This window comes from Aegilops tauschii, chromosome 2, assembly GCF_002575655.3.
Source record: "Aegilops tauschii subsp. strangulata cultivar AL8/78 chromosome 2, Aet v6.0, whole genome shotgun sequence".
Classification (NCBI taxonomy): Eukaryota; Viridiplantae; Streptophyta; class Magnoliopsida; order Poales; family Poaceae; genus Aegilops; species Aegilops tauschii.
In genome coordinates this window covers 167,430,205-167,453,409 of record NC_053036.3, presented here as the reverse complement: position 1 = coordinate 167,453,409, position 23,205 = coordinate 167,430,205, and the positions used below count along the sequence as shown (strand labels likewise).

The 23,205-nt window shown below is 43.6% G+C and overlaps 2 long non-coding RNA genes across 4 annotated transcripts; one reads left to right on the top strand and one right to left on the bottom strand.

Annotated features, from left to right (window-relative positions):
- Window positions 1–1,206: 1,206 nt before the first annotated feature.
- Window positions 1,207–5,869, bottom strand: LOC109767260 (uncharacterized). 3 transcript variants are annotated; one of them, XR_002233829.4, is made up of 5 exons: window positions 5,246–5,858; window positions 4,097–4,155; window positions 2,625–2,942; window positions 1,841–1,957; window positions 1,207–1,705 (listed from the first exon to the last, which is right to left on the bottom strand). It is a non-coding gene; the product is annotated as an uncharacterized lncRNA (long non-coding RNA). The 3 variants fall into 3 exon arrangements; XR_012202180.1 differs by having other exon boundaries at window positions 1,207–1,957; window positions 4,077–4,155; window positions 5,246–5,869; XR_012202179.1 differs by having other exon boundaries at window positions 1,207–1,957; window positions 5,246–5,863.
- A 2,590-nt stretch (window positions 5,870–8,459) lies between these two features.
- Window positions 8,460–10,100, top strand: LOC141041983 (uncharacterized). Its single transcript, XR_012203792.1, has 2 exons — window positions 8,460–8,510; window positions 9,834–10,100. It is a non-coding gene; the product is annotated as an uncharacterized lncRNA (long non-coding RNA).
- Window positions 10,101–23,205: the final 13,105 nt, after the last annotated feature.

Below are 23,205 nucleotides of genomic sequence, written 5' to 3'. Positions count from 1 at the left end.
ATAGAAAGTTCTTTCTAATTCCTTACGGCTTAAACTCGAATTCAAATACGGTTAAAGTTGGTTTGGAACATGATTTTGTTAAAAAGTTTATGGAAATGGTGCAAATAATATACCATTGAAAAGCTATCGAAAATGCGAAACATAGTCATGTTGAACATTTTCTCAAATTCGCAATCGTTTAAGAGTAATTTTGAATAAGGTGAAACCCATCGTGTTGTTTTTACTATCTAAAAACAGAGTACTCGTACTGATCTATGTCTATGTTTGTACTGAGGTATTTTTCACGGAGTAGTTTTGAATGGTTCCGTAAAAAGAGTACTTTGAACGGATATCTTTATGATTTTGTACTTGCTCCCATCTTTTAAGAGTAATTTTGAATACGGTGAGACTTATTGTGTTGTTTTTCTGTCGAAAAATAGAGCACTCGTACTGATCTATGTGTGTGTTTGTACTGAGGTATTTTTCAAAGTAATTTTGAATGGTTTCAAGAAAAGAGTACTTGCACTGTTGTTCGTATGGGTTTGTACTGAGCATGTTTTCACATACTAGACTTCACTTTGTTTTTTGGGTATCATAGTCCCCGAACTTGCATGGCTTATATCGTTGAACTGAATGATTTTTTTAAGGGAAAAAATTTGTGTGTTTGTTTTTCTAACTCAATTTTCTTGCAAGATGTTTTGTACTTCTCTTGTTTTGCGACTTGAACTTTTACCATTTGAATTTTCATTGGGTTTCATTTTGTTTGAGCTTTTTTTTCAAGCTTATCTAGGACGTCGTGTTGAACTTACAACTTTTTTAATTGTAAACTTGTTGTGTTTATATAATGCCAATATGCAGGAGAGCAGGGCGAGGGCAATGATAGAAAGAAGCTGGGATGAGCCACAACGGTGATTGATGGCAAGCCGGCACAGCACGACGTGTGGCAGAGGCATGGGGACAAGTGCGCGGCGCAATGACATGTCACTTGAGATGCGCCTGCTGGACTGACCTCCTTCTCCCATCTGGACGCTGGACTGACCTCCTCCTCCCATCTGGACGGATCAGTTGCAGAACTTGGACGTCAACGTCACAGAATACCAAAAGCTAACCATCTTTTATTTTATTTTTCAAACTGATAATTGTTTTTAATTCGTACTGATCAATATTTTTGATTCAAACCATTTTTTATTCTTGTATGCACATCAAGCTGTCATGTACTATACCTTCTTTGAAGAAGTAGCAATCATCTCATCATATACATAAATTTTTTCACATATAATACATGTACATGAATAACATATACACAACACCGACTGCAAATTTTCATACATGAATGACATATACACCACACCGACTGCACATTTTCTTGCTATTAGAAGCCTCTTCAGATTTAATGGTTTGTACTGGGCATAACAAATTAACCAAAAACCGAATTATGAAGGTCAAAGTTCTTGAATTACAGGCCAAAAAACAAGCAAACAAAGGATAAATAGAGGATTGACAGGGTCTAAGAGAGATCAATTGCAATACACTTTCTTTCCATTTTTCACTCAGTAATAGCATGACTGGATAAGAAGTTCAAAACTGGAGCAGTTTTTCCTTTCAGTATCGTTGGGCACGAGCTCCTTGAGGAAGCTTGCGTGGTCAGTAGCACGTTTGTCGTGCAATTGTGTCGACGTGGAGGAGCCGCCTCCAGGTCAGCCCGCAACAAGGTAACTTCTCTGCACTACAAGCATAATGGAAATTTGCAGAAATAACATGGTGTATCCTGATACAAAGTACTGATGCTTTGGGAATTTTCGAACAGAGAAAAGAATTGCAGGCGGCTCAAAGTGTCAAGAGCAGAAGAGCATGGGCTCACCGGGGAAGGAGGTAGACAGACGAAGTGGTTGGCCCAGCGCCCGGCCTGGTCTGCAAGGAGAAGGGAATGCAAGGAGCCAAGGGAGGGAGAGCCCTTTTGTGGTGCTTGTCCTGCTTCCTGGACGAATCAGAATGAAATAAACTTGAGAGACTGCAGAGATCTGCAGGGATCTTTTCACCTTTTGGATCCTACATGATGCAACACAGAGACAAGATGCCATGACACACACACACACACATTCACAGAATGAGGAGTGGCGGGTTTTATTTTGAACTTGCCTGGAAGTAATACTCTGGTCCTAGTAAAAGTATCATGTGTATAGTCTATAATCTGTAAACAAAAAAAGATGCAGAATTTACAGACGAAAAGGGTAAAATAAAAGTTGAAACAACAGAGAAACTATCAAGCAAATGGCATCAGTGATATTCTAACTGAAGCACCATACTGTACTGATTTTTTTTTGTCATTGAACTTTTGCAATATAGGTACTAGAACTCACTGATGCTATTTACTCTTCGTTTTTAAAAGGCATTTTCAGTACATGCTGAACATCAGATTTTTAAACACATCCACAGTTGAAATGGATCAGTACATGATGAACAATGTCAGTTTTCAGAATGAAAACTTGCACTGAATCGGTTAAACTCTGAATATGTTCAGAGAATATGAGGGTCTCATGCTACTCTAGGCCAAGATGGAAAAATAGCAGTTATAATTCTCATAGGCATTTCAACAAACAGTAGAGGGGCACCCGGGGTTGAAGGAATGGGGATCATGCAATCACCTTGGACTGTTGCGTGTGCTCGACTTGGACGGCTGCAGCGCATGGTGAAGATGGTGGCCATGATTTCAACTTGGACTGTTCCCCGCGCTCCACTTGAACGGCTGCCAGTAACCATGGTGGATGAGCTCGTGGCCGAGGGCGGCCAAGGCGACTACCGGGAACAGTAGGTGGTCATGCTTGTTCTCAACAGCGAACTCACACTGAGGCGATGGTGAACGGCCTCGGCTGGCGGGTTGGACCGCTGGATACAGTGGTGTTGGACCACTCACTGGGATGAGGAGTTTAAATATGTGTACTGCTCCATGGCAAATGTTTATACTGCACATATGCATAAAAAATAGCTTTTATTTGACAACAAAGAAACATCACAAAGGATTAATTATTTTAGTTCTTGTAGGCATGTCAACAAGCAGCTTGAGAGCAACAGGAATAGAATATGCTCTCCCATGCAAACTGAACAAGTTCTCACAAGCATAAGAATAAAAGGCTAGGCTTGGCGCTGTACAAAAACATTTCGTAACCGTTCACCGAATAAATGGGGTAACGCAGCATGGAACAATGGAATTTCTGGTAATAAGATGAGAGATAGAACTGAAAATAAATTATGGAGAGAGAGAGAGAGGGAGAGAGTGAGAGAGAGAGAGGAGATGAACTGACAAGGATTTAAATGAACTCTCACTAGCAGTAATTTTGTACTTCTCATGTAGTAGCACATAACTTGTCGTCAAATACTTGGACCATGTAGTAGTTTTGGACTTAATTATATGACCATCTAACTAGATAGCACTGAAGTAAGTATCAACATCTTAGCATGCAACAAATGTCATCACTTTTAGTTACGGCGGCGCGCGTGCCAGAACTAATCATAAATCAGACTTTTCAAGTTACGCACAAAATAATAAAAATGAAGCGCAGACCTAAATGCAACAAGCGGTAAAAATGTGGAATGGAATTAAGCAATCAACATTAATATATCTTTAAGTTTTTCTAATTGTACAGTCCAAATTCCACTAGTTCTCAATCTACAGCAGTTAAATAGCAGCAGGACACCAAGTTCAGTATTTGCACACGGCAAAATTAGCTACCAAAGATAACACACAAACACACAAGTTTAATACCAATAGCTATAACTAGCCAGATTCATTCGCGGAAGTAGCCCGTGCATAGGGCTGGAGCGATAACTTTCAGCCCGTGCATAGCCAAGAAGACCAAAATCGATTTCCATCTAACATAACTCAGTACTGTAAAAATTAAATCTACTTAAACACCATCTACCACCAGAGTACTGATGGCAATAACACAGCCTTCCACCCATAAATTTATGAAACTGCATGAGTTCTAATTTTTGAACTCCTCCCGTGGTTGCATATGAACTGAGCAATAAGCAACATAATATTTTTTCTCTGAACTTTATAGGGGGTAAACACTTGAACTTATGAAATAGCAGCTCACCACGCACATCTGCTTCATACCTTTGTCTCGTTGCTCACTGTGATACACTTGTCGCCTACTCGTTGTCGCCGGTCGTACCCTAGACACACCAATAACCAATTAAGGATGCACCGCAACACACCTAGGGCTGTATCTTCAGTACACTTTGAACTGACAATATAGTAGCACAAGAAAACAATTATGTAGTCACATTTTCAGAGTTCTCAAGGTACACCCAGGACTTTTGAACTTATGACATGGTGGTTTTGGGTAGGCTGGAGGTGCAACCTTCCATCTCATTTCAATTAAGGATTCATGTGGCACTTTGCTTCCCATTCAACCTTGCTTCCCATTTCATCAGTACTAGTGCGAATCAACAATAAATTTAGAATTGTAGTAGCATTAAGGAAACAGTGTGGAGAGCCACCATCGACGGACCACCACCGATGGGATCCTGGGGAGCCCCGCTCATGGATGAGCAACAGCTGTCAGGAGTCAATGTTTTTGCTTTCTGTTTGAACTCACTACCCTTCAAGTCTGAAACTGATGCAAAACCATTTTTTCTCTCCACTAATCTGCTATAATTTTTTCTATGTATTAAGCTAAGATATAATACTAAATCAAATAGTGTTTTTAACACATACATTTTTTACTATTTTTCTTCATGTCCTTTTATGGGCTGATGACATATATACATGGCAGAATGGGAGAGATAGGCATGCAAGTATGGGCCAAACTGTTGTACCTTGGTTAAACCTAACGGAGAGTTTTGACAACACACAAGAACTGACGAGTGTACAATTCATCAAACTTCTAAACGTGGGCTAAGCCAACAACTAAACTAGGGAGATGACTATATTTGAACTTTCATGACGAATTTCCCCCACATATTTGTTTACTTCATATAGTGGGAAGATCATGAATAGAGTAGTACATCTGCACAGAAGAGAAACATGAAAAACAAATCTTTGGTTGTTGTAGGCATTCCAACCAACACGTTGAGTGCAACAAACGAAATCACAACAATAAATTTTCCTTTTCCTTTTTGTTCTTCGGTTTCTCTGGATCAAAATCTCAGCATCACCACAACATTCAGAGATGAAGCAGCATCAGGAACTCATAGAAATAAAGAGATTTGAGAGGAGCAGCAACATCAAGCAAGAGAGAGATAAAGCAGAGGAGAGCAGCACCGTGCACGTGTTGTAGGAGTACAGGAGCCCGTGAGCCGGCAGCCGGAGGTGGAGGCCTACTAGGGGCCGGGCGGCGGGCAGCTCGGGGACAGGGAGTCCGACCGTTCGAGGGAGGACGCACGGCAGTTCGAGGGAGCGCGCCCAGTTACGAGGTCCCTCCGATCTTGGCCTGATGTGGTTACCAGGAGGCCGACGAGTGCCGTGAGGACAAGACAAGGGAGGAGGTGGGCTGGGTGCGGGGAGGCGGCAGTGGCATGGTCTCGGGGCGGCGGAGATGGCCGGGACTAGGGGCGGCGGCTGTGGCTGCGTCTCGGGGCTGCGGCGGTGGCTGCGTCTCAGGGCGGCAGCGGTGGCTGGATCTGGCGGAGCACGGCGGCGGCGCGCGGCGAAGGGATGCGGGGGCGGGGGCGGCGCGCAGCGAAGGGATGCGGGGGCGGAGCGGCGCGCGGCGAAGGGGTGTAGGGGTGGCGCGGGGCGGCGAGGAAGGTTGGAGACGATGGGGTCGGGAGGGCGCGGCGGCGGCCAGATCGTGGGAATGGGCAGACGGCGGCGGTGGATCCGTCGGCGGCCAGTTATGCTACAGCAGCAAGATACATGGCTCAGTCTACATATCAGTACCAATCAAGTTATGCATATTTGCTGTTGGCATGAACCACATCGCCGTATGTCGGGTTTGTAAGCCATCCATCGCATGGAAGCTTGATGTCTTTCACACACTGAAGATTAGCTGGCAACAAGCTATGTCGATGAATCTCTGGATATGGTGATTCATGAAACCCATTGTATGATGTGTAAACACAGTTCCCCCTGACGAATGTAAGTTGCATAGCACGGTAATCATCGCCGGTGATATGATCGATGATTGGTTGGATGATCGGATAATTGAGCCCGAGGAACATGGAGAGGTTGTCGAGGCTGTAAACCCGCCTCCAGTTAAATACGCCTGGCCCAACGGAGCTGGGATCTTTCTTGAACACGAAGCAGCCATAGCCATCAATGTTACGAATGCCCCAGGCATTGTACTGCATGTGGTTTGATGTAATGGTTTTGTGACGCCCGGATAATTAGACTACAGTAATTCCCTGCTAATCATGCCACGTCACCTCTGTCAGTTTAGTTAATCTCGCGTTAGTTCAAAACCAATTCAAATTCAAAATCAAGTCAAACATTTTAAGTTTTCAAAAGTCAAAACTAAAATGTTGTAAAGGTGTTAAATAAATCATGGGTAATAATGGTGGAGAAACCTAAATTTAATAAAATGTTTAAGTGTTCAAAATAATTAAAATAGAGGTTTAAATATTAAAATAAATGCCTTTTGAATTTTATAAAATATTAAACTATTTTAATTTGGGTTGAGAATTAATGTGGCAATAGTATATTTAAAAGTATTAATTTAAGTGCTAGTGATAATTTTTATAAAAATAAAATAAAAGAAAACTAAAAGTAAAACAGTAAAAGAAAAATAAATAAAGGGAAAAGAAACAAAACAGAAAACAGAGCATAAAAAAAAAGAAAAGAACCCCCCCTGCTGGACCGTGGCCCGGCTGGCCATCGGGCCAACCAGGCCGGCCCAGGCCGGCCCCCCACTCCTCTCCTTATCCCCTCACCCCCCGCAACCCTATCCACCCCGTCGCCCCCCCACTACCCCACTCCCCTCTCTCCCTCGCTCCTTCCCCCCCGACCCGATCTGGATCGGGGCAGCCGGCGCCCCCGTCCCCCGACGCGCTCGCTGTTCCCGTCGCCAACGCCGCCACTCGATGCCCACCCCCAGCGCCGCCCCGCCTTCCTTCACTCCTTCCCCTCTCTGTGCTGGATCCGGGCGATCCCCATCGCCCCTGACCCCGACCCCGCCTCTCCCGCGCTGGCGCTGACCCGCGCCTCCCATCGCCGCCCGACGGCGACGGCCTTCCCCGACGCGCCCGACCCGCCGGCCATGGAGGCCCCGTGCGCCCGCAGCCTCACCTCAAGCAGGACCGCCCCGCCGCTCGACGCCTGGAACCGAACCACCCCGCCGCCCCGGTCGCTGGATCCTCGCCGCCCGGAGCTCGACGGGCCTCCGCCTTCGACGGACTGCCTCCTCCTCGTCACCGTCGCCCCCGACCTCGTTGCCTCAAGCACCACCACGAGCCGCTGCCATCCCCTTCTGGCTCACTGTGAGCCCCGCGCCCTCCTCTTTCCCCTGTGCTCCGGCCTCCCCTCCCCTAGCTCGTTCGCCACTGTCGCCGGCGCCGTCCCCCCCCCCCCGCCGCGCCCAGCGCGTGCTTGTACGCGCTCCCGCGCGCTGGCCGCGCCCTGGCGCCGCACCGCCGTGGCCTCACAGCTGTCGCCTCCGGCGACCGGCCTCGCCGTGCCCTCCTGTCGCCGGTGCCCCTCTGGTGGCCACGGGCCTGCGTGCCCGCACCCGCGCCCAAAACCACTATGGCCCCCTGGGGCCTATGACACATGGGCCCCGCCCCTAAAACGTTTTTAAAAAAAAGGAAAAGGAATTAATTAAATAAATAAATAATAAAAATAAATAAATAAATAATAAAAATAATAAAAATAATTCATAAAAATAAATAATAATAATAAATAAATTAATAAAAATGTAATTAATAAAATTATTAATTAGTTAATTAATTAATTAAGTTAATTAATCCTAATTAAATTAATCTAATTAATTAGATAGTTAATTAAACAGTAATTATTTAGCTAAACCCTAATTAAGCTAAGAAGTGTATGACATGCGGGACCCACCCGTAGTTGACCCAGTCAAATGCACAGTTGACTGCTGACGTCAGTATGATGTCATGCTGACGTCATATTTTACTGTTCTGGATAATGTTGAATAAATTAATTAAATAAATCCTAAAATGATTTAAATCTTTAAAAATTAATATAAAATAATCCGTAGCTCGAATGGAAAAACTTTGTATATGAAAGTTGCTCAGAACGACGAGACGAATCCGAATACATAGTCCGTTTGTCAGCCACACGTCCCTAGCATAGTGAACCTGCAACATTTCACCTCCGGTTCATCTGTCCGAAAACGTGAAACACCGGGGATAATTTCCCGGATGTTTCCCCCCTTCGCCGGTATCGCTTACTACCGCGTTAGGGCATACCTAGCACCGCGTTTTGCCTCCTTATGTTTTGTGATGCTTTGTTTGCTCCGTATTTACTGTTTCTTCCCCCTCTCCTTCTCCGGTAGACTACGAGACCGACGCTGCTGCTACCCAGTTCGACTACGGAGTTGACGACCCCTCCTTCTTGCCAGAGCAACCAGGCAAGCCCCCCCCCTTGATCACCAGATATCGCCTATTCTTCTCTATACTGCTTGCATTAGAGTAGTGTAGCATGTTACTGCTTTCCGATATCCTATCCTTGCTACTACTGTTGTTACCTTTACCTGCAATCCTACATGCTTAGTATAGGATGCTAGTTTTCCATCAGTGGCCCTACATTCTTGTCCGTCTGCTGTGCTATACTATCGGGCCGTGATCACCTGGGCGGTGATCATGGGTATATTCTATATACATTATATACATGACACATGTGGTGACTAAAGTCGGGTCGGCTCGTTGAGTACCCGCAAGTGATTCTGATGAGGGGGCTGAAAGGACAGGTGGTTCCACCCCGGTAGAGGTGGGCCTGGGTTCCTGACGGCCCCCGACTGTTACTTTGTGGCGAAGCGACAGGGCAGGTTGAGACCGCCTAGGAGAGAGGTGGGCCTGGCCCTGGTCGGCGTTCGCGGTTACTTAACACGCTTAACGAGATCTTGGTATTTGATCTGAGTCTGGCCATTTGGTCTATACGCACTAACCATCTACGCGGGAGTAGTTATGGGTATCCCAGCGTCGTGGTATCAGCCGAAGCCTTCGTGACGTCAGCGACTGAGTGGCGCGCGCCGTGTTGGACCGCTTTGACGTAACCGCCGTGATCGTGCGGGTTGCTAGGTCTGCTCGCGGCCGCGTTCGCAACGTGCAGGTGTGCATAGGGCGATGGGCCCAGACCCCTGCGCGCATAGGTTTAGGCCGGCGTGCTGACCTCTCTGTTGAGCCTAGGTGGGGCTGCGACGTGTTGATCTTACGAGGCCGGGCATGACCCAGAAAAGTGTGTCCGGCCAAATGGGATCGAGCGTGTTGGGTTATGTGGTGCACCCCTACAGGGAAGTTTATCTATTCGAATAGCCGTGTCCCTCGGTAAAAGGACGACCCGGAGTTGTACCTTGACCTTATGACAACTAGAACTGGATACTGAATAAAATACACCCTTCCAAGTGCCAGATACAACCCGGTGATCGCTCTCTAACAGGGCGACGAGGAGGGGATCGCCGGGTAGGATTATGTTATACGATGCTACTTGGAGGACTTCAATCTACTCTCTTCTACATGCTGCAAGATGGAGATGGCCAGAAGCGTAGTCTTTGACAGGACTAGCTATCCCCCTTTTATTCTGGCATTCTGCAGTTCAGTCCACTGATATGCCCCTTTACACATATACCCATGCATATGTAGTGTAGCTCCTTGCTTGCGAGTACTTTGGATGAGTACTCACGGTTGCTTTTCTCCCTCTTTTCCCTTTTTCTATACCGGATTGTCGCAACCAGATGCTGGAGTCCAGGAGCTAGAGATCCCGAGGATGATTCTACATGGAGTTCGGCTTCGAGGAGTAGTTAGGAGGTCCCAGGCAGGAGGCCTTGCCTTTTCGATCGTTGCTACTTTTGTGCTAGCCTTCTTAAGGCAAACTTGTTTAACTTATGTCTGTACTCAGATATTGTTGCTTCCGCTGACTCGTCTATGATCGAGCAGTTGTATTCGAGCCCTCGAGGCCCCTGGCTTGTATTATGATGCTTGTATGACTTATTTATGTTGTAGAGTTGTGTTGTGATATCTTCCCGTGAATCCCTGATCTTGATCGTACACATTTGCGTGCATGATTAGTGTACGGTCAAATCGGGGGCGTCACAGGTTTGGTCAATTTGCTACGTGCGGATGAGCATCAAATGACCGCCGTCAGCTGAACGAGCGATAAACCACCACCCATCGACTGGTATGATTCCAGGTCCTGAAATCATGAATGCCAGCGCATTTGCGTCTGCTGCAACAAATCAAATTGGAGACCAAAATGAAAAAAATATACAATCATGTTCAGAGTATGTGTGGAATTAAGATTATTATAACAGTGACACATACCATAGACAGAGAATTGCAATGTCGTGGTCATAATCATACCCCAAGTTAAAAAAATAAGCCAATGGCTTTCATATTCTAGCAATATGTCATGGTTCAAACGTCATGTAACAATGAGAGGAAAACAACTATGATAGGGCCTACTCCTATTCTACCATAGCACTTACTAATGTTCTCATATCAACTCTAATCAATAACATGCATTGTTATAAAAATCTTGGAAATGAGAGTAACATATAGCAATCATGAGGTTATACTCATAATATCTATTCTAACAACCATTAGATGCCAATTGTTCTCATATCAACTCTAACAATAACATGTGTGGTCATAAAAATCTAGGAAATGAGAGGAACATATAGCAATGATGTGGTTACTGACATACTACCTATTCTAAATTTGTAACAATCAACAGGCAGTCGTATTCATAAGGTAAAGATGAGATGAGATAGAACAATTACACGATGATAGATTCCACCAGTATAGGCAGCCAATCTGTGCGTCGACCGCGTAAACGATGCCATCGTGCACTATAGCATCAGACAGAAATGTTGCCTCAACAGGATTGACGATGAGCCATAACCATGTATGGCGACCGGATACCAGATAGACTTATCCCATGTTGAACAAGGCAATGAGCTTGTAATCCATGTAGTCTTCTAATGGTGTGGGCACTTCGCAGATTACAACCTTCGGCAAACAGAGGTCGAGCCAAAAGCTCGACGCGTCTCTTGCGTAGTAGGCAGGAGTGTCCGGCGGGCCGAGAGGCTCGATGGCGGTGGTATCCAACGATTGAAGGGTGATCTCGCGCTGGGTGTACATATCCACGAGACACCATGGACTACCGGATTGGTGGATGAGGACGATTTAGTTGGCCTTCATGCCCGCCCAGTAGTGGCCGCGCATGAAGGACAGGTGGACGAGTAGTGGTAGCATGTCGAGGGGCACCACGGCAACCTCCGTAGGATCGTCAAGTAGGTGTTTGGCCACCTGCCAGGATCAGGCATCAGCAAGCAGGGTGTTCGCAAAAGGGTCGGACGGTTGCAGACGAGTAGAGGGTACAAATACACCGATCATGCGGCTAGACGGACGGTGCTGAGTAGGTCCATACAATTACAGATCTTCTCCAAGAGAACATCAGGGAGGGAATTCCAATCACGGCTCTGCGTGTCAGTCGGTTCTGCCATAGGGTTTTTAGGGCGCTGAGTGATTGTGGTTTTTGGTGCCTGCGAGCCAGCGGGGAAGTGGATTCGGGCGGGCGAGCGAAGAAGATGGTGTGTGTGGCCGAGCAGTGAGCGGGGGGATATGGTACGCGCGAGCTACCAAGGAAGATGGCGCGGTCGGGCGTGTAGTGAGCGGGGGGAAATGGTGTGCGGCCGACGATGGGGAAGAGACGAGGAAGAAGAGTGAAAAACAGGGAAGAAAGTGCATTAAATCTCAATTCTACTAGTACTACTACCAGGATATACCGTCCTTCGGAGTGTAAATAGTTACGCCGATGACATGTGGGTCTACCTCAAGAGGGCCCATATGTCAGTTAGTGGAGGAGAGAGGTGCGTAGGCGTATTTGCGGAAGCGTGCTCCAATGGCAAACATGATGGCACTACTGGATAAGGCTGATTTAGTAACACCAACACGCTGGTTCAGCTTATTGATTAAGTGTCTCATCTGCTGCAGCCTGTATTATCACTTCACTGTGCAGACTAGTTGAATAGTTCTCTCTGACCGAGATGTGGAATAATGGACCACGAAGACTTCCTATCTACAGTATCCCTATGCCTCTACGCTCATCCTGTCCAACAAGATGAAACATTGGCCAAGGCACCTGGCGCCAATAATGTAGGAGTACTAGTACTACCTCCTTTCCGGTTTATAGGGCTCAATTCAAAAATCTCATCAACCAAGGTAGATGATGAGTGGTGGAATAATTTTTGTAGTTTGCAAAAACACTCAATTAATGCACTCGTTTTTCTCAAAAAAAATTATGTTTACCAATGTATTAATTTTGTGTCAAACTTTGCCTCTGTCCAGGTGAATAAGTCATCTTTGGTTGTGCACCGTGGCCAAGGAGGGAAAAACAAGGGAACTTAATGTTTATTTGCTAATTAATAGCATTGCATGCAATGAACTAACCACTGCATGTCGTGTTTGGTAGTCTCGAGTCATTGAAAACATGCACGCCCACATCTCTTATTGGTTGATATGTCAAGAAACAAGAAACGAGGTGGGAGTTAATGCACCGCGCCTAAGTGTTTTGGGATTATTTGGTTTTCGTAAAGTGGCTTATACACCTAGACGGAGGGAGTATTTAACTAATAAAATGTTTAATGCATTTCACCAAAAATCATATCACTGGATTCGTATTTGAACATAGTTTTTAATGGTATAGTTTTTATGACATGCATTGACACTTTGTTAGTTAAATTTACGGTCAAAATTTTACACTAAGTATGAAGGGGACCATTAAACCAGGACGGAGGTTTATATACAGGTCAATAAAAAATCATCAACCAATGTAGTAGTAAATGATGAGTGCCCGAAGATTTTTTTTCTAAAAGTACTCAATAATGGGCTCGTTTTCCCCAAGAAAATTGTGTTTACGAACATATTAATTGGAATGCATGCGTGAGGAACAAATGACCAGAACTTTTACATGCATTGGTCTCTTAATTCTGGCATGCAACGTTTTAATGAAGCTTGAAATATGAACATGTTAATGGTAGGGAGTAAAAGCCTCATGCATGCATGCATGCATGCATGCAACATGCAACACCCACACGTACACATGCACGCATGCAACACTCACGCGCCCATGCGGCACACAGCACACGACGCAACACACACGCTCACGCTCAAGTGCTCAACCTATACTCCCTACGTCCATGAAAGACTGTACATATAGAGATTTACACATTGACCAGGGCAGAATTAACGTCCAAAAGTAGCAGATTTATGCATGCATGCGACCATTAAGAGAAGAAGATTAAATGATGGTTGTTGCATGCTGTAATTAAGGATAGACATGTAGCCTATAGCTAGAGCACAAGTTGGTGCATTAGTCAATCAATATCGATTAGATTAAAGGCTAAATGCATTCGAAGTGTAGATGTACACTCTCTGTTGGAAGACCGAGGGAGTACACGTGCATGCACTCACATACACAGCCAGGGTGGTTCGCGCGCAAGGGTTGGACTCCTGTCGCGCCTGCGTAAAGTTTTGTTTAACTGATTTCTTTGCTCTGCCAACTGACAGGTAGGACCCAGAAACCGGGTGTCAATTTAACTAGTCAACAAAGTGCCACGTCGACTATGTGGCCGGTTAGTAGGGTGCAATACGGTGCTCTACGATGAGCTAGTGATCATATAATCAGTGCAAAACTATATAGTGACCATAAAGAGCGTATTGTTACATATGTTGACCGCCAGTGTATTTTTCTCGTTTCAAATTAAGCCATATTAACCGGAAAGGACGCAATATGTACTAGTACTAGTACTGCTTTGATGTGTCACGTCAACTCGCCGAACGAGGAGAAGCTTGCTTACTATGCCCTCTCCCTCGCCCACACGCGCGGTGGCTCGCAGGATGAGGAGAGGGTTTTGACTACAGGACCCTCTCCCTCTCCCGCTCCCTCGCCCTCGCCCTCACGGTGGACGTGCAGCTGTTCAATCGGTGTCAGATTGTGATGTCGCTTGAAGCTACGTCGGTATTTCCCCAAGGAGGAAGGGATGCTGCAGCATAGCGGCGGTAGGTATTTCCCTCAGATATGATACCAAGGTTATCGAACCAGTAGGAGAACCAAGCAACACAACGTAAACAGCCCCTGCACACAAATAACAACACCTCACAACCCGACGTGTTAAAGGGGTTGTCAATCCCTTTCGGGTAACGGTGCCAGAAATTGCGTGATGATGGGAGAAAGTTGTAAAAGATTGAATAAATAGATCGCAAACAAAATAAAGTGCAGCAAAGTATTTTTGTATTTTTGGTTTAATAGATCTGAATAAAAAGTGAAAATAAAATAGATCGCAAAGCAAATATATGAGAAAGAAGACCCGGGGCCGTAGATTTCACTAGTGGCTTCTCTCGAGAAAGATAGCAAATGGTGGGTAAACAAATTACTGTTGGGCAATTGATAGAACTTCAAATAATTATGACGATATCCAGGCAATGATCATTACATAGGCATCACGTCCAAGATTAGTAGGCCGACTCTTGCCCGCATCTACTACTATTACTCGACACATCGACCGCTATCCAGACAAGATCCGTTTATCTATGGCGGTTGATATAGATCCCATCTTTTTATCCTTAGTAGCAACGATACATACGTGTCGGTTCCCTTTCTGTCACTGGGATCAAGCACCGTAAGATCGAACCCACTACCGGGCACCTCTTCCCATTGCAAGATAAATAGATCAAGTTGGCCAAACAAAACCCAAATATCGGAGAAGAAATATGAGCCTATAAGAGATCATGCATATAAGAGATCAAAGAAATTCAAATAACTTTCATGGATATAAAAAGATATGACTGATCATAAACTCGAAGTTCATCAGATCCCAACAAACACACCGCAAAAGGGTTACATCATATGGATCTCCAAGAGACCATTGTATTGAGAATTCAGTGAGAGAGAGAAAGCCATCTAGCTACTAACTACGGACCCGAAGGTCTACAAAGAACTACTCACGCATCATCGGAGAGGCACCAATGGAAGTGGTGAACCCCTCCGTGATGATGTCTAGATTGGATCTGGTGGTTCTGGACTCTGCGGCGGCTGGATGAATATTTCGTCGATGCTTCTAGGTTTTCTGGTATATTGGGGTATTTATAGAGCAAAGAGGCGGTCCAGGGGGGCACCTGAGGTGGGCACAACCCACCAGGGCGCGCATGGGCCTCCTAGCACGCCCTGGTGGGTTGTCCCCTCCTCGGGACTCCCCGAGGTGCAACCAGGGCCCAACTTATTCCTTTTGGTCCATAAAAAATCATCATGAAGTTTCGTTGCATTTGGACTCCGTCTGATATTGATTTCCTGCGATGTAAAAAACATGGAAAAAAACAGCAACTGGCACTTGGCATATGTCAATAGGTTAGTACCAAAAAATGATATAAAATGACTATAAAATGATTATAAAACATCCAAGATTGATAATAAAACAGCATGGAATAATCAAAAATTATAGATACGTTGGAGACGTATCAACATCCCCAAGCTTAACTCCTACTCGTCCTCGAGTAGGTAAGTGATAAAACAGAATTTTTGATGTGGAGTGCTATTTACCAAGTCATATCATATTCTTTTCTTTATAGCATGGACATTTGGACTTTTATGTGATTCAAAGAAATAGTCTAGTTTTGACATAATAATTTAGATACTCAAGCATATCAACAAGCAACCATGTCTTTCAAAATATCAATGCTAAAATAAGTTATCCCTAGCCCATCATACTCAAACATTGATCCATTCCTGAAACACACTCGAATATTAACTACACCCAATACTTAAGTACGATCATATTGCCTCCTAGTTGGTGCTTTTATGAGAGAAGATGGAGACTCAAAATAAAAAAATGCATAAAGTAAAAGAAAGGCCCTTCATGGAGGGAAGTAGGGATTTGTAGAGGTCATAGAGCTCAAAGCGAAAAAATTAGAGATAAAAATATTTTGGGAGGTGTATCCATCCCACCAACGAAAACGACTCAGAGTTACGAACACTTTCCATGCTAGATATGCCATAGGCGGTTCCCAAACAGAAAATAAAGTTTATTCCTTTTTCCACCATTCTTTCACTTTCCGTGGCTAACCGTATCCATGGGTGCCCTCCATACCAACACTTTCCAAGGAATTTATTATTTGACAACATAAAGTAAATTCATTTTTGCATTTCAGGACTGAGCATCCCTAAAACCTTTGCCTTACTCTCGTGCAATGACAAGTGAATAAACACTCATCGCGAGAATAACACATCCAGCATGGAAAATATTAGCCACCCACGAACACAAAAAAGAGAAGTTTATTTTGAAAATTAGAGATGGCACATGCAAATTTGCTTAGAACGGCAAAAGAATACCGCATATAGGTAGATATAGTGGACTCATGTGGCAAAACTGGTTTAAAGGATTTTGGATGCACAAGTAGAGATCATACTTGGGCAAAATGAAGGCTAGCAAAAAGATTGAGAAGCGACCAACCAAGAAACGAATAATCTCATAAGCAACAATTAAGCATAATTAACACCGAATAATGCACCACAAGTAGGATATAATTTTCATTGCATGACTATTGACTTTCGTGCATGCATAGGGAATCACAAACCTTAACACCAATATTCATACTAGAGTACAATTACTCATGAACATAACTCACATATCACATCATCATATCTCAAAACTATTCGTAAGAATCAAGTTTATTTTGTCCAATGATCTTCATGATTTTTTTAATTTATCCTTCTTGGATATCTATCACTTTGGGACTAATTTTCATGTGTTTATTTTCATAAGCTCAAACAAATATAAGTGAAGATCATGAGCATAACAAATTTTGTTTCTCTCAAAATAACTTAAGTGAAGCAAGAGAGAATTTCTTCAAAATTTTACTAACTCTCAAATAAATCTAAGTGCAGCAAGAGAGCATTTCTTCAAAAATACTAAGCACACCGTGCTCAAAAAGATATAAGTGAAGCACTAGAGCAAGTCCTAGCTCATAAAAGATTTAAGTGAAGCACAAAGAGCAATTCTAACAAGTCATGATATAGTTTTGGCTCTCTCAAATAGGTGTGTCCAGCAAGGATTGATGACTTAAAACACAAAATAAAACAAGCAAAGACACATATCATACAAGACGCTCCAAGCAAAACACATATCATGTGACGAATAAAAATATAGCCTCGGGTAAAATACCGATAGTTGTTGGAAGAAAGCGGGGACGCCACTCGGGGGCATCCCCAAGCTTAGTTGGTTGCTCATTCTTGGATAATAACTTGGGGTGCCGGGGCATCCCCAAGCTTAGGCTCTTACATCCTTCCTTCATCCATCGTAAGATAACTCAAAACTTGAAAACTTCAATCACACAAAACTCAACAAAACCTTCGTGAGATCCGTTCGTATAAGAAAAATAAATCACTACTATAAGTGCTGTATCAAACCAATTCATATTTTGTTTTTGTATTATATCTACTGTATTCCAACTTTTCTATGGCAAAAACTCATCAAAGAAAACCATAGAGCCATCAAAATAAGCACACAACACAAAGAAAACAGATTCTGTCAAAACAGAACAGTCTGTAGTAATATGACTTTTGCGAATACTTCTGAAACTCCAAAAATTCTACCAAATTAGGAAGACCAGGGTAATTTGTGTATTAATCTTCTGCAAAAAGGATCAGAGGAAAAGCTCTTTTCTGTGATTTATGAAAATTATTTTCGTGAGCAAAAAGTTTCTGTCTTTTTCAGCAAGATCAAACAACTATCACCCAAGAAGATCCTAAAGGCTTTACTTGGCACAAACACTAACTAAAACACAAAAAACACAATCATAACAGTAGCATAATTGTGCAAACACACAAAAACAGAAAGCAAAAAGCAAAAATAAATTTTATTCATTGGGTTGCCTCCCAACAAGCGTTATAGTTTTACGCCCTTAGCTAGGCGTAAGGCAAGGATCTAAGTTTTGTCATCCTTTTTCTTCTTAATTTGATTGGGGGTATTTTTATCAGGAGGTTTTGTAAACACAACATAAAACATATTATCCATAGAAACTTTAGCATTCCTTAGTTGGTTTTCATCATAACCCCTTTGATTTCCCGCAACAATCCAAGAATAGTGTTGATTAACATTATTAAATACTTGTTGGATTATTTCTAGAACGGGGACCTCCTTTTTAAGATTCTCATCAAAGATCTTATTATCCCCAAGCAAATGCCTTAGTGCATAGTCACTATTGTAAAGAATTTCATCTATCACAGGTTTTTCATGATTCATACCATAAAAATCAAAGATTTCCCTACCTTCCCGAATTATGTAGTCAAACTCATTCATCAGAACAAGAGTGGCCAAATTTCTGGTTCTAGGATTCTTTATTTCGGGAAGTTCAAAAAACAATCTTTGCAAAGTAGGATGAGTGCGGATAAATTTACTTTCAAGTTTCAGGACTAGTGCTGAAATAGCATCCGCATAAGATCTAGTAGTTTTAAGTATAGGAGCATCATCAAGGCTCAGATTTCCAACACAATTGAAAAATTCTTGGATACGTTCTTTTCCCATAACGTTCCCTTGCCCCAAGATAAATGTTTTAGCATCCAGATTGCCTGTACGTCCAATCTTAGGAGTCATGCCATCATCTGTTGGTGCCATACTGAAGTCACTCTTGATTGCAAGCAAAGAATAGATCTGACGAGAAAATGGCGAACGGAAAAAGAGAGGCGAATAAAACGACAAATTTTTGTGAAGTGGAGGAGAGGAAAACGAGAGGCAAATGGAAAATAATGTAAAATGCGAGAAGATGAGATTTGTGATTAGGAACCTGGTTATGTTGAAGATCCTCCCCGGCAACGGCGCCAGAAATTCCTTTTTATGTCGCTTGAAGCTACGTCGGTATTTCCCCAAAGAGGAAGGGATGATGCAGCACAGCGGCGGTAGGTATTTCCCTCAGATATGAAACCAAGGTTATCGACCAGTAGGAGAAAAAAGAAACATAACGTAAACAGCCCCTGCACACAAATAACAACACCTCGCAACCCGACGTGTTAAAGGGGTTGTCAATCCCTTTCGGGTAACGGTGCTAGAAATTGCGTGATGACGGGAGAAGGTTGTAATAGATTGAATAAATAGATCGCAAATAAAATAAAGTGCAGCAAAGTATTTTTGTATTTTTGGTTTAATAGATCTGAATAAAAAGTGCAAATAAAATAGATCGCAAAGCAAATATATGAAAAAGAAGACCCGGGGGCCGTAGATTTCACTAGTGGCTTCTCTCGAGAAAGATAGCAAATGGTGGGTAAACAAATTACTGTTGAGCAATTGATAGAACTTCAAATAATTATGACGATATCCAGGCAATGATCATTACATAGGCATCACGTCCAAGATTAGTAGACCGACTCCTGCCCGCATCTACTACTATTACTCCACACATCGACCGCTATCCAGCATGCATCTAGTGTATTAAGTTCATGGAAAAATGGAGTAATGCAATAAGAACGATGACATGATGTAGACAAGATCCGCTTATCTATCGCGGTAGATATATATCCCATCTTTTTATCCTTACACTACAGGAAACAACTACTTTGCCATCTGCCACAGCGGACGGCAAAGGCTCGAAAGGCGGACGGCAAAGACCTTTGCCGTCAGCCGCGGACGGCAAAAGGCTCCGGCAAAGAAGGCTACGGTAAACAGCTGCTTTGCCGTCTGCTTCCTGGCGGCGGACGGCAAAGAGCCTTTGCCGTCTGCGGCGGACGACAAAGAGGGTGGACGGCAATAATTGCGCTGTCAGTCCGTTAAGTGGCTAACGGCAGACCTTTGCCGTCCGCCGCGGACGGCAAAATTTCTCTGGTCTTTGCCGTCCGCCTTATGATGTCATCTACACGTCACTAGATGGCAGGTTCTTTGCCGTCTGCCACGGACGGCAAAGTCTTTGCCGTCTGCCACTGTAGGCAAACTGACCAAATGGGTCAGCTCCCAGGAAGCACAGTTGGCTGCCACGTGGCTTCTTTGCCGTCCGCGGCAGACGACAAAGAGCTCTATGCCGTCGGTGGCAGACGGCAAAGAGCCTGCATATTGTCTGTTTTTTCTGTTTTTTATTAAATCCCACAATTTGCACAGAAAATATATAAGTTTCATATCACATATCCAGCACATATCCAGCACATATCCAGCACATAAGTTTCATATCACATATCACATCAGTTTCATCCATACACATTGTTCATACATAAGCAAGTTCCATCCATACACATAGTTCCATCCATATATATATTACAATGCAAAGTTTCATCAACATAGCAAGTTAGATGCAATGATCCATATCACATAGTTCCATCCATCATAGCAAGCTAGATACAATGCAAAGTTTCATCAAAGGAAAAGCAAGCACTCCATCATAGCAAGCTAGCTTCCATGAAGTGAATGAAATCTGCAAAATGGTAAATAAGAAAGTTAGAAATAGGTGACTAGAACAAGAAGAAGACTAGAACAAGAAGTATATGTCATTTATGAGCTAACTTAGGTGAAATGGATCATATATGAGCTAACTAAGTTGAAATGGGTTGTTTATGATCTAACTTAGTTGAAATGGATCATTATTGAGCTAACTTAGTTGAAATGGGTCGTTTATGAGCTAACTAAGGTGAAGGGCATCATTTTTGAGCTAAGTAAGGTGAAATGGGTCATTTTGGAGCTAACCTAGGTGAAATGGGTCATTTTGGAGCTAATCTAGGTGAAATGGGTCATTTTGGAGCTAACCTAGGTGAAATGGGTCATTTTAAAGCTAACGTAGGTAAAATGGATCATTTAGGAGCTCATCTACGTAAAATGGGTCATTTTAGAGCTAATTTAGTTGAAATGGATCTTTTTGAGCTAACTTAGGTGAAATGGATCATTTAAGAGCTAATTTAGGTGAAATGGATCGTTTTTTAGCTCACTTAGGTCAAATGGATCGTTTATGAGCTAAATTAGTTGAAATGGATCGTTTATGAGATAACCTAGGTAAGATGGGTCATTTTGGAGTTAACCTAGGTGAAATGGGCCATTTTAAAGCTAACGTAGGTAAAATGGATCATTTAGGAGCTAATCTAGGTAAAATGGGTCATTTTTGAGCTAACTTGGATGAACTGCATCATTTATAAGCTAACCTAGGTAAAATGGGTCATTTTGGAGGAAAATAAGCTAACTCTAGGTCATTATGGTAAGCATATTGGAGGAAATAAAGCTAAGTCTAGGTCTTTATGCATTTGTTAAGCAAAACACTAGAGAAACTTACCGTGATCAGGGAGGTGTAGGAGCGGGGTGGCTAGTGCCGCTACCTGGAGAAGGATCGTGCGATGCGTTTCTGGAGTTAAGCTGCACCAAAGATCATTTCCAATGTCTCGTTAGCATTACGACACTCAAATGTTAAGACTACCAAGTAATGTCCATTCAAACTAAACTCACCGTGCTCCCAGGAGCAATCACTGGCATCGGCGGAGCGGGCTGACCGGACTTCTCGCACACAGACTGCACATTTGGTTTTCAGAACAGAGTCATACTAGTTAGTAATGAGACTCAAATGTTAAGACTAGCAAGTAATCTGCAGAAGAAACTTATCACAAGGAGCTCGTACATGGCCCTTGCCTGCATGTCATTCCGTGCCCTCTCCTCCTCCATCATCTTTCTCGTCCTCTCCTCCATCTCCCGCTGCCTCTCCGCCGCCTCCGCCAGAAGTTTCTCCGTTCTATCTCTCTCAGTCTGTATAGCAGCCTGCAACACCACTCACATGACCATTTGTAATCATTGATGGAAGCGCACACAATGTAATGGAGAAAGATAACTGAGTACGTATCACTAATCATTTTTGGAAGCGCACACCATTTGTAATCATTGATGGCATCCAACTGACAAAGCTCAGTGTGCTCATGGAGCGGACGTTTTGAAGACTCCAACATTTCATTGAAGGCCTTTGCAGATTCCTCCATCTCCTCGTCCGAATCCCGAGCATCATCAAAGTCTTGCACCATGTTTTCCATCCCGGTACCATGCTCGTCGGTGCGACGACGATCCACCTCAGCTCGGTCACGTTGGGCAGACTCACCATGAAATGTCCACACCGTATAATCGGGCATAAAACCACTCTTCTGCAGGTGTTTGCCCATTTCAGCCTCTGTCCTCTTTTCCCAATTGCCGCACCGTAAACAGGGGCACCAGGTTTTCCTCTGGCCATTTGCAAATGCGGCTCGCACAAACCCCTTGGTTTTTGTGAACCATTCAGTGCTCCATTTGTTCTGACCAGTGTGACCGGTGTACATCCACGCACGATCACTCATCTTGACTTTCAGAGCTACTAGACACACAACAAATATATATATATATATAATTCAGCATGTATGTATTCATCAGTTGATCTACTTTGTCAATTTTATTACGTCCATGCAACCTACACTCTAATAGGTAATGATAGGTCCTAATCCCACCCGAGTATGTTTAGATTGGGTTCATTTTCCCATGCTATGCCCCGGATCCTACGCAAAATTTCGGCAGCACCTCCCCGCTGTTCTCCTGATACACGTCTCTGCAATAAACAGAGAGGATGTGTACCCGGAGAACAACAGGGGAGGCACTGACGAAATTTATGCGTCGGATCCGGAGCAAAGCATATGGGAAAACGAACCCAATCTAAACATACTCGGGCTGTCCATGGATAGCGTTGGACAATTCGAAAGAATCAAGGTTATAAATATGCAAATGCATGCATATTTATAACTATGACGCTTTCGAACGGGAGACACATATTGGTTACGCATACTGATGATTCAAGACACATATATATCTAGCTATCAAGTTTCATCGGAATAGATCAAATAATTAATGGGGGAGGAGGACATGTCATTTGTGCTCACCCACGAACGAAGGGGCAGAGCTCGTCAAACGCATGGCGAGGTCGTCGAACACCAAACCTCGCAGCGATGAAACAACTGCACATTTAAAACTACCCGATCAACACAATTATATATGATGTTTTTCATAACAAAATCGAAAGATATATGACCTAACTAATAATTCACAAATATATGACCCCGTCGGCTTCTGGAAGGCC